Source organism: Balaenoptera physalus (genome assembly GCF_965194825.1).
Source record: "Balaenoptera physalus genome assembly, chromosome: 4".
NCBI classification, from domain to species: Eukaryota; Metazoa; Chordata; class Mammalia; order Artiodactyla; family Balaenopteridae; genus Balaenoptera; species Balaenoptera physalus.
In genome coordinates, this window is record NC_138891.1 from 146,252,638 (window position 1) to 146,264,790 (window position 12,153).

At 45.9% G+C, this 12,153-nt stretch overlaps 1 long non-coding RNA gene across 1 annotated transcript; it reads right to left on the minus strand.

The window, feature by feature from the left end:
• Positions 1-6,663: 6,663 nt before the first annotated feature.
• LOC309659809 lies at positions 6,664-11,925 on the minus strand. The gene is made up of 2 exons (XR_014262968.1): positions 8,976-11,925; positions 6,664-8,671 (listed from the first exon to the last, which is right to left on the minus strand). It is a non-coding gene; the product is annotated as an uncharacterized lncRNA (long non-coding RNA).
• Between the last annotated feature and the right edge of the window lie 228 nt (positions 11,926-12,153).

Genomic DNA, 12,153 nt, shown 5'->3' on the forward strand with positions numbered 1-12,153 from the left:
GAAGCCCTGCTTTGTCCACTTTTTAATCGGTCTTTTCATTGTTGAGTTTTAAGGGTTCTTTATACATTCTGGATATGAGTCCCTTATCAGATATATGATTTGAATTTCCATATGAACTTTAGGATCATCCCGTCAATTTCTGCAACAACAAAAAAAAATCCAGGTGGGATTTTAATATGGATTTTGATGAATCTGTAGATCAGTTTGGGGAGTATTGCCCTCTTAACAATATTATGTCTTTCAATCCATGTACATGGGGTGTCTTTCCACTTACTTGCATCTTCTTTAATTTCTTTCAACAATATTTTGTAAATTTTGGCATATAAGCCATTCACTTCCTTTGGTAAATTTATTTCTAAGTATTTTATTCTTTTTCATGCTATTGTAAATGAAATTGTTTTCTTCATTTCAAATTGTTCATTGCTAGTGTATAGTGTATACAGTTGATTTTTTATATTAATCTTGTATCTTGTCACCTTGCTAACTCACTTATTAATTCTAATAGTTTTCTGCATGTTCTTCAGAATTTTCTATAAACAAAATCATGCTAACTGCAAATAGAGAAATTTTACTTCTTCCATATACTGTCCACAGATATTAACTTCAAATATAATGATATAGGCAGGTCGAAAGTAAAAGGATAGATAAAGATATATTATGCAAACATTAATCAAGAGTGACTATATTAATATCAGATAAAGTAGACTTCAGACCAAAGAAAATAACCAACAGAGAGGGACGTTACATATGATGAAAGGATCCATCTATCAAGACGACATCACAAACCTAAATGTGTATGTAGCAAACAAGAGAGCTGCAAAATATAAATATATAGAGCAAAAAAAAAGCTGAAAGGAGAAACAGACAAATCCACAATTGTAGTTGATTACTCCAGCACCCCTGTATTAGTTTCTTATTGTTGCTATAACAAAATGCAAAAATTTGAAAGAACATAAATCTATCATCTTAGAGTTTGGGAGGTCAGAAGTCTTAAATGGATCTCCCTAAAATCAAGGGGTCAGCAGATGAGGTACAGCTATACAACGGGGTACCACTGAACAATACAAAGGAATGAACAACTGGCACACACACCAAAACTATTATGCTGAGCGATGGAATCCAGATACCAGAGCTCATACTTTATACGCAGTTCTGGGATGGGCAAAATTAACGTACAGTGATAGAAATCACAACAGTGGTTACTTGCAGGTGAAGTTAAGGTACTGAGAAGAGGGGCTGCTTCTGGGGGTCGGGGGACACCTAATCTGGGAGGTGGTGTGAGAGCAATGATAGGGAACGTTTACAGAGCTGTACACTCAGGGTTTGCACTTTTCCTATTGGAAATTAGATCTTGATTTAAAAATAGGCACAAACATCCACAAAATTTCATTCCTCTGGAAGTCAGTAACTCTTTTTAAGAATATTTACTAATAAATTAGTCTGAAATGTAAATATTTACTCAGATTCTGGAGGCAGTGTAAATGTCCAACATCACAGGAAACCTCTCAGCACAGGGAAACGTGCCCTGTGAGGGAGCATTCAGGATCCCAGCGTTCGGGTGGGGGCGACCTCCACAGAGGTGAGGGCCCGGCTCGTGGCACTGACCACACGGCCTATACTTTGTAAATGGTGGGGACCCAGCAGCGTGAGGATATCAGCAGTGACACAGGGGTGAATGGCTCATGCCAAGGGCAGAACGGCAGTGGGGACTTGGCCGGCACGGCCAGGTTCAGGTGGCCTGGCAATGGCTCTGCCCCCAGGCTGGGTGAGGCCAGGCTCCAAGGTGGCAGAGGTGGGTTTGGGAAAACCTCTCGGAGGAAGGAAGGAAGCCTGCTGCTTGGACACAGACCAGAGGATGCTGGCCCGCGGGGCTAGGCCGAGAGGATGGTGGAGCTGGAGATCTGACAGCAACTCAGAGGTGCTGCCCCCAAGGTTCCAAAGTGGCTGGAGGGCTAGTCCTCTGTTGACCCAGCAAGGGGACACACTTGGCCTCGACTCGGGCCTCCTGGAAACCACACTGGGACTGGAGACAGTAGGTCCTGGAGTGAAGGACGTAGAGGGAAGGGCAGGGTCCAGACCACTCAGAGGACAGACAGGATCACCGGACGTTGGAGGGACTCACCAGGTCTGGTCGTCCTAGACCCAGAATTCGAGCAGGGGGAGTGGCGGTGGGGAACGATGCCCCAAAGGGACCAGAGGGGACGGAGAAGTGAGCCCGCCGGACTTCTGTCCCGAGGACAGTGGTGGTGGGCGTCCTAGGAAGTCCTCTGCTTGGAACTGCTGGCGTCGGGCGGGCTGAGCTGGGGACCCCGGGTCCGGCCCACCACCAGCCCTTCCGCTGTGGAGCTGCAGAAGCCCGTCAGCTGATGCAGGGGCAGGCGGGGCTGTTTCCTAGGTTCTGCAGGCCGCCCTTCGGTTCTGGTCTCTGGGCAGGCTCGGGGAAGGCCCGGGGCCTTTAAAGGATGGAGCTCAGACAACCAGATTCTGGAATCACACTCCTCCAGTTTCCCACACCGCACCCCACTCTGGGCACTGTCCCACGGAGCGTTCAACTTCTGTGGAAAGCTGGGGTTAGGGAGGATGGACTCTTGGCCTGAACGTGGCCCCAGATGGCTTCCATCACGCCCCCTGACGGCTCTGGGAAGTCCCCCGCTTCTTGGCCTGTGGCTTCTTGAAGGAAAGAGGCCAAAGCATTTCAGCTCTGGGACTGCGGGTTTTCTGAGGATTTCGGCAGTTTGCCCGGGAGAAAAGGAAGTTGACCACAGAGAGGGCCGTGAGGGCCAATGGGGGGCAGAAAGAAACCAAAGCAGCAAAAGGGAAGAAGAGCAGAGAACGAGGGAAAGAACCCAGACAGAAGGGGGCTGTGGGGGCGCAAACCCCAGGACAGACAGAAAGCCCCGGGGCTGCCTGGGGCCCTGGAGCCCGCAGTCCAGTGGGGGACAGGCATCTCTCGGATAATCCCCAATCCAAGAGCCACAAACCCTGAGAGGAGGCAGGGGGCCCAGGGCTGGGTGGGACGACGAGGGTTCCTTACAGCGAAAGGCTGGGCCCGTCCACAGGGAAAGGGCTGAGGGGAGCCCGCTGCCCGGGCACCGCAGCCCAGACAGCGGCCCTGATTCCGGGCAGAGGTGCCCTCGGTCCATGGGAGATGGACAGGGTCCTCCCGCTGGCTGAGCAAATCCCAGACGCCTCCTTCTTCTGGTCCAGGAAAGGGAGCGGGGGCTGGACCTGCCCTGGGCCCAGTAATGGGTTTTGGGGTTCTCCCATGGGGTCTGGAGAGGTGACCAACTCTCCACAAACAGAACAACTAAAACACCCAGAAAAATCACCAGCTGGAAGATGTCCTTGGGTTACGAAATTAACTCCCATTGTCAATGTGCAATAATGTTTTCTCTGCAAAGACTTCTTTTTCACACATTCGCTCCTTCAGCAACTTCTGGGTGAATGTTGTCTCCACTCACTGTCAGCTGGGCTGAAAACAAGGCCAAACTCATAGCCAGACGGGAGGAGCCAGGACTCAAGGCCAGGGTGGCCTGACTTCAAATGGCTGCAAAGATAACTTGCCCAGGATGTGATGTATGGATCAAAAATACATTGCTGAAAGCAAAACAAAGTGAGAGTACAGCGCAGGACCATTGTTTAAGTGCACACAGCAGGTAGAGGTGTGACTAGGGTCTGTTCGCGGGCCTTGCAGGGTGACACGGACACTGCTTAGTGCTCCCTGCCCATCAGGCCGCCCAGCGGCGCGGCCCACGGACTGCGGCCCACGGACTGCAGCCAGCACAGGCCACCTGTGACTGAGCGGGCTCGGGCAGGACTGAGTCTTGTCCCAAAATGTGCCGTTCATACCCCAAGAGGAGAGGACACCCGGGTGGCTCAGAAAAGAGCTGTTGAAAAAAGACAAACGAGTGAGGGAGGCTGAGGCTGGTGGTCAGTGTGGCCTGGGACAGCCTCGGGGCCTCGGGGATCTCAGCGCCCGGCCCCAGGGCTCCCGGCTCCACCTGCTCGGAAGCTGGTGGCGGGCCCAGGAGCTGGCCCAACTGGGAGGATGCCAGGGGCCTCCTAGAGGCACTGGGACGTCAGCATGAAGCCATGTCCCTCAGATTTGAAACAACGTGGAGGCGGCGGCAGCCAACCCGTGAGTCACGAGGAAGTGAGCGGCCCAGAGCAGCCAGGGGCCCAGTGCGTCAGCAGGCACGGGAGGCCCCGAGGTCCTGTCCCTGTGGAGCCGGCAGCAGGCATGAGCCCCTCGGCCCAAATCTCCTTGTGTCCCCCGAGGCGCACGGCCCACCCCGACCACCACGACGGTCTCCCCACCCCCCACCCGCAACCAGCGGCGCATCAGAGCCCACGTGGAGGTTGATACGTGTTCAGGAATTTTGCAGTTGCCAAACACACCCACTACTGAAAACTAAATTATATAAGCTTACAATTCACTAAGTTGTGTTAAAGCCAAGGTAGTGAATACTCTAAGCTCCTCATCACGGGACTCTGTTTTCCGGGCACCGTGCTCTGGAAGGGCTTTACTTCTGTGCGTGTGCTGTGTGGCAGCCCTGCCCCCAGGCCGCCCCTGACAGCGCATGTCGGCCCACACTCAGTGGCAGTGCCCACTCCACAGTGTGGATCCACAACCCTCCACCCTCCCCTCCAGCCCCACCTCCCAGGGAACCCCATGTGCCACTGGGCCCCGAGCCTGGTACCCCCCTGCACCCTGCCCAGGGGAGCACACACCCTAGGTGGGCTGCCCAGCTGCCCCCTGAGCCTCCAGCTTCCTAACCATCTGTGCTGCAGCCAAGTCTCCTCTTGGGCATCTGCATCCACTCAGAGGTCCCAGCCCAGATTCTGGAGTCTCCCAGAGCAGCTCTGCCTTTAAAATCTTCACCTGGGGGTGTCCTCTCCAGCAGCCCCCACTTTACCTCTGGCACCAATGCCAAGGAGTGCCCCACCCCTCCTCCTGCTCAGTCTGTCCCCTCTGGTTCCAGCCTGTCCTCACCCAGCCAGGACACGTGCATTCATGTCCAGGCAGACTGACCAGCAAAGCCTCAGTTCCCGGAGTGCCAGGTAAGACAGGTTGGGCCTGGGGAGGAAGGTGGTCTGAGAGGGGATAGTAGCGGGGAGCAATGGCTCCAGGCCACCTCTTTAGAGGTCTCTTGACTGCATCACATCTGTTGGTTCTCTTCTCCGCCTGGACCATCTCTCCATTGGCCACTGCTGCATGCGTCCCTCCGTTTATGCCCACCCCAGCCAGGCCCTCAACAGGCATGTTAACTGCCCTGCACATTTGGAGGCATCCTTGGGAAGCTGGCCAACAGATGCCCATTGACTTCATCTGTTTAAAGTTCCCTCCTCCCACATCAGTGATAAGAAAAAGGGTCATTCCAAACTCAAGCCCTTTAGGCCACCATGGGTGGTCCCAGTGACCAGAGAATCATGTGCAGAGAGGCCAACGGCAGGCCCCCAACAGGAGCTACGGCACACATCCAGACCCTGGAACTTCTATTGTCTCTATCTGCTTGGCCAACCTGACCAAGACATACCTTGGAAAACACCAATATAATAATTATCTCAGTGAGGCTCCTGCAGCTCCTTTTTGCAGAACCTTAAATTCCACCACATGTAGACAGGTCTGGCTGAGGAGTTTCTGCCCATATCACAGGCAGAGCCTGACCCTTCCTCTTATCCTTCTCTCCTTCTCAGGTTCACAAAGCTAAGTGAACTCCAAACATGAAAAACCCAGATAAATTCACACTCAGACCCTCACAATCAAACTTCTGAAAACGAAAGACAGAAAAATATCTTCATTGCAGAGATAAATGACACATTGCCTATAAAAGAACAGTAATTTGAATGACTGAAGATTTCTCTCTAGAGACCATGGAGGCCAGAAGGAAGTGGTACATTTTCTAAACACTGAAAGAAAAGAAAGTTAACTCAGAATTCTGTACATAGCAAAAATAACCTTCAGGAATGAAGGTGAAATAAAGACATTTTTAGATAAAGGAAAACTAAGATAATTTGCTACCACCAAAAATACCCTATAAGAATAACTAAAAGAAGTTCTTTGCACATAAGGGAAACCTAGGAAGGAAGAGCAAAAAATATGGTACGTATCTGGGAAACTCTTCTTCTCCACTTGAGTTCTTTAAAATATGTTTGATGATTAAAAACAAATATTATAATATTGTCTCATGGAGTTTTCAGCCTATGTAGATATATTACATAAGACAACTACAACATAAAGGATGGAGAGCACAGCAACATACATGGTGGTAGGATTTCTACAAGACACTTGAAATGGTAAAATATTTATTCTAAGTAGACTGTAAAAGTTTAAGTATGCATATTGTAATTGCCAGGAAACTACCAAAAAAATGTACAAAGATACATAATCAACAATGCAATAGATGAATTAAAATAGAATACCAACGAATGTTCAAATGACCAAAACTAAGGCAAGAACAAGGAAACAGAAGAATTTTTAAAAGGCGGAGGGGGGACAAAAAGAAAATAATAAAGTGGTGGGCCTGAATCCAAACAGATCAATAGTTACATTAAATGTAAGTAGTCTAAATTAAAAGACAGGGATTAGAGTGAAGTAAGTCAGAAAGAGAAAAACAAATACCATATGCTAACACATATATATGGAATCTAAAAAACAAATAAAAATGGTTCTGAAGAACCTAGGGGCAGGATAGGAATAAAGACGCAGATGTAGAGAATGGACTTGAGGACACGGGGAGGGGGAAGGGTAAGCTGGGATGAAGTGAGAGAGTGGCATGGACATATATACACTACCAAATGTAAAAGAGCTAGCTAGTGGGAAGTAGCCACATAGCACAGGGAGATCAGCTCGGTGCTTCGTGACCACCTAGAGGGGTGGGATAGGGAGGGTGGGAGGGAGATGCAAGAGGGAGGAGATATGGGGATATATGTATATGTATAGCTGATTTACTTTGTTATAAAGCAGAAACAAGCACACCATTGTAAAGCAATTTTACTCCAATAAAGATGTTAAAAAAAAATAAAAATAAAAAAATAAAAAGATTAGTTCCAAAACCAAAAAATATTTTAAAATAAAAAATAAATAATAGTATATATACACTATATATATAAAATAAATATATAAGTATGTAAAATAAAATATAAATATATTATATATATATATATATATATATAAATAAAAGACAGGGATTTTCAGGATGAGTTTTTTAAAATCACCCACCAATATACTATCTACAAGAAACTCATTTCAAATATAATATTGGTAGGTTAGTGTTTAAAGGATGGAAAAAGATATACCATGCAAGCACAGATTTTAAAATGGGGTGCCTATATTGATGACAAATAAAGAGGACTTCAGAGAAAGAAATTCATAAATTAACTTCAGAAAAATATATCATAGATAAAAAGGGAAGTTGATGATAAAAGTGTCAATTCACCAAGAAGATACAACAATCCTAAATGTATATGCACCCAATAACACAGCTTCAAAATACATGAAGCAAAATTTATGAACACAGAAGTAGAAGGAGAAATAGACAAATCCAGAATTATAGTTGAAGATTTCAACACTTCTCTCTGAAAACAAATAGGCTAGAAAGTCAGCAAGGATAAAGAACTGAATATCACTGTTAACCAGTGGGATCTAACTGATTTTATTAAATACTTCACCCAACCAGAGCAGAACACAAGTATTTTTCAAGTGCACATGAAACATTTACCAGGATAAATGATACCTAGAGTCATTAAAAATCTTTAACAAAGCTAAGAGAATTGAATCACACAAAGTATGTTCTCTAATAATAATGGAGCCAAACTAGATATCAATAACAGAAAGATAAGAAATATCTCTAAATGATTAAAAAGTAAATAACACACTTCTAAATAATCTATGTAAAAAGAGAAAGCCTCAAGGGAAATTAAATATTATATTTAACTGAATGAAAATATAACATATTAAAATCTGTGGTATGCAACTAAAGCATCACTTAGAAGGAAATTTATGACACTAAATGTTTATATTAGAAAAGAAGAAAGATCTCAAAACAATAATCCAAGCTTTCACTTCAAGAAACTATTTTAAAAGAGCAAAATATGTTCAAATCAAGTAGAAGGAAGGAAAAAATAAAACAAAAAGAATCAATGAAATTTAAAACAAGGCACTATGGAGAAAATCAATGGAAACAAAAGCCAGTTCTTTGAAGTAATTGAGATCAATAAAACTTTGGCAAACCTGACTACCAAAAAAAAAAAAGAGAGCAGACATGAACTACCAATATCAGAAATAAAAGAAGAGATATCAAAATTTCAGAGCTTGTAGATGTTAAAAGGAAACTTGGCAAATACTACAAACAACTCTGAACACATAAAATCAATAACTTAGATGAAAGGAATCAATTCCTCAAAAACTGCAAACTACCAAAACTTACCCAAGATGAAATAGATGATCTAAATAGTTCTAAAACTCTTAAAGAAATTGAATTTGTAGTTAAAACCATTCCAAAACAGAACTATCCAGGGCCAGACGGTTTCACTGGTATATTCTACCAAACAATTAAAGAAGAAATAACACCAATTCTACGTAATCTCTTCCTCAAAGTAGGAGAGAACACTTCAAATAATTTCATGAGACTAGCATCAGCATCCTGATGTCAAAAGTAGATAATGTGGGCTTCCCTGGTGGCGCAGTGGTTGAGAGTCCACCTGCCAATGCAGGGGACGCGGGTTCGGGCCCTGGTCTGGGAAGATCCCACATGCCGCGGAGCGGCTGGGCCCGTGAGCCACAACTGCTGAGCCTGCGCGTCTGGAGCTTGTGCTCCCAACAAGAGAGGCCGCGATAGTGAGAGGCCCGCGCACCGCGATGAAGAGTGGCCCCCGCTTGCTACAACTGGAGAAAGCCCTCGCACAGAAGCGAAGACCCAACACAACCATAAATCAATAAATAAATTAAAAAAAAAAAAAGTAGATAATGAAACCACAAAAAATAGAAAACAACGTGCCAATGTTTTCCATGAACAAAGATGCAAAAATGATCAACACAGTATTAGCAAATAAAATACAACAATATATCAAAAGAATAATAAATTATGACCAAGTGGGGTTTATTCCAGAAACGCAAATGTCCTTCAATGGGTGAATGGATAAACTGTGATATATCCATAAAAAGGAATACTGTTCAGCAATAAAAAGGAACAAACTATTGATACATGCAACAACTTGAATGGCTCACGAATGTATTATACTGAGGGAGAAAAGTCAACCTCAAAAGATTAAATACTGTACGGTTCCATTTATATAATATTCTTAAAATAGCAAACTTATATAGATAAAGACCAAAATCGTGGTTGCCAGGGGTTGGGATTTGAGAGAGAATGTGACTATAATGGGATAGTATGGGAGAGTTTCTTCGGGGTTATGAAAAAGTTCTACGCCCTGATTCTGGTCATGGTTACACAAATCTATAAATTCATGAACTCGATACTGAGAGAGAGAGGGAGGAAACTGGTGAAATTCAAACAAGTTGCTTAATTAACAGTTTGGTACCAATGTTAGTTTTCTGGTTTTGATATGCTTTGATTTGATAATGTTATATAAGATAATATCACTGGGGAAGCTGGGTAAAAGTACTAGGGAACTCTGTACTGTATCTGCAACTTTTCTGTGAATCTAAAATTATTTCAAAATAAAAAAGTTCTTTTTAAAGGGAGGCAAATGATTAGAACAGACACTTCACAAAAGAAGATGTACAAATGGCCAGTGAGTCTGTGAAACAGTACTCAACTTCATCAGTCATAGGGAAATGCAAATTAAAACTGCAATTAGGTGGCACTTCACATCCACAACAACGACTAAAATGACAAAGACTGATGTAGCACATGTTTGATGAGGGTGTGGAGGAAGTGTACCTCTTGCCACTGGTGGCAGCATAAACGGTGCAATCGGCAGTTTTAGTCAGTCGCTTACCATTTAACCCGGCGATTCCATTCTACATATTTACCCATGAGAAATGCAAAGACACATCCTGACAAAGGCTTGAGCAGCTTTATTCATAAAAAGTGGAAACAACAGGTTGACAGACTGGAAATGTCCATGAACAGGTGGATGGATAAACAAACTGTGGGATATCCACAGATTAAATACTCACCAATTAAATTTGGATGCACCTCAAAAACATGCAGAAGCCAAAAGAGCACACATTGCCTTATTCTATGGATATGGAATTAACATGGAAAACTAATCTATAATTACAAAATGTCAGTCAGTGATTATATGGGGTGGGAGTACTTTATTGCAAAAGGATGTGAGGGATCCTTCTGGGGTGATGGGCATGTCCTCTGTGTTGACTGTGCTAATAGTTACACAGTTATATAAATTGGTCAAAATGCATCAAACTGTACACTTAAAATGGGTGCATCCTATTGTATGTATATGTATATGTATGCATACAGTACATACTATATCTCAATGCATTTGATGTTTAAAAGCCCCTCCTACGTTTCTCAACGCCCCCATGGCGTAATAAACCGCACTGAGAACCGTTGCTCTCCAGTGACTATTATTATGGACCCCTTGGGGCTCGCTTATGACTTTGCATCTTGCACGAGTCTCTCCAGAGCGCGACGGTCGGCAAGCCGTCGCTACAGCAGAGACTTGCCGTCCACCTGCCATCCGCTACCCCTTCTTCCTCGTAACCGGCCCCCGTGGTATTCCCTCGTCCACCTTCTGCGCACGGCTCAGCTCCAGGGTCAGCCCCAGAGCAGGGAGGACAATTAGGTCCTCGCCGCCAGGCTCTGCTCAGGCAGGAGCGCATGACCCACACATGGCAAGGAATCTGCTGGGGCTTATGGAAAGGCGTCCTGCTCCGAGGAGACATCGCCAGGGAGAGCCAGGGCACCCAGTGCCTCTGCCCCAGCTCCGCTGGCTGGCAGCCCGAGGGAGCGCCTTTCCAAGCCTCCTTGAGTGACTTCCTTTGCCAAAAATGGGAAAGAGTCTTGCATAACCAGACATCTGTATGAATCAAAATCCAGAGGAAATGCAGGCAAATGCTGCGGGAAAGTTAGAGGAGCTTCGCAGAGAAAAGGAGGTCAGCAGAGGAGCCAATCCGGCCCCTCTTGACTTGGGCCTGGCATGTTCTGTGGCTGTTTATTTGGGGAGAAGGCATGAACCCTGGGATTCGAACGGCAGTTTCACAGTTTATTACAAGTTTTAAGAGTCTTTTCCAAGAACATTTCATCAAATCTGTTCTTTGCACAATCATCTATTGCTTCCTCCCAATGGGGAGTGAATTTATTTATTTTTTCACTCTTCCTATAGATCTGTTATTCATTAGGTGTGCTACTCTTATTTTTAAGTATGTAGATTTTTTTCAACCAGAAAAACATTTAATTCAAGATTCGTACTTGGAGACTTCCCTATTCCTGAGGAGGAAATGTTAGTTTTGCTTGGCAAACTGCAGCTTTTCATGGGCGACACAGATGGTCATATTATTTTTTAAAAAGCAGGTGATGGCAAAGGGCCCAAATCGGTCCCAGAATCAGGAGGTCGGGGACAGGCCAACAAAATGAACCCCTTCCTTCCTCTGGGCAGGACATGTCCCCACAGAATGAGCCCACCTGTGACCCAGGCTCTCAGGACCTGGTGACCAACCAGGGGCCTCGCCTCCCTCAAGGTTAACCCGTCAACGTCCACTCAGTGGGTGACCTGGAAAAGAGGGCATAAGGCCCGGCCCCCAGCTCAGAATGAAGGGGAAATGTTCTCAGAGTGGACAGGAAAGCGGGTGCCAGGGTCACCATGCCCGGCAGGCTCTGTGAACACGCTGCCAGGACAGAGCTCTCTGCCCCCTTGCTCCAGGAAACAGGGCAGGGTCCCTCAGTCAGGAAGAGCAGCCTCGCCCTGGACCACCTGGAGCATCTTTTCCCAGGGGCTGCACAGGTCACGTGGAGGTCCAGCCCCTGCCACCACACCACCCCACGTGCAGGACACGGATGAAGCTCCCACTCAGAGGGCTGTAGGCGGTCCCTCCCGTCAGCCTCCCCATCAGACACCCCCAGGCTTGGAAACCAGGTGGCCAAGGGCGGGGGGTGTTCAGCAAGAAAGAAGAGTGACAACACCTCTGCCGTGGGCTGCAGGCGGGGAGCTGAGGGAGGGACAAAG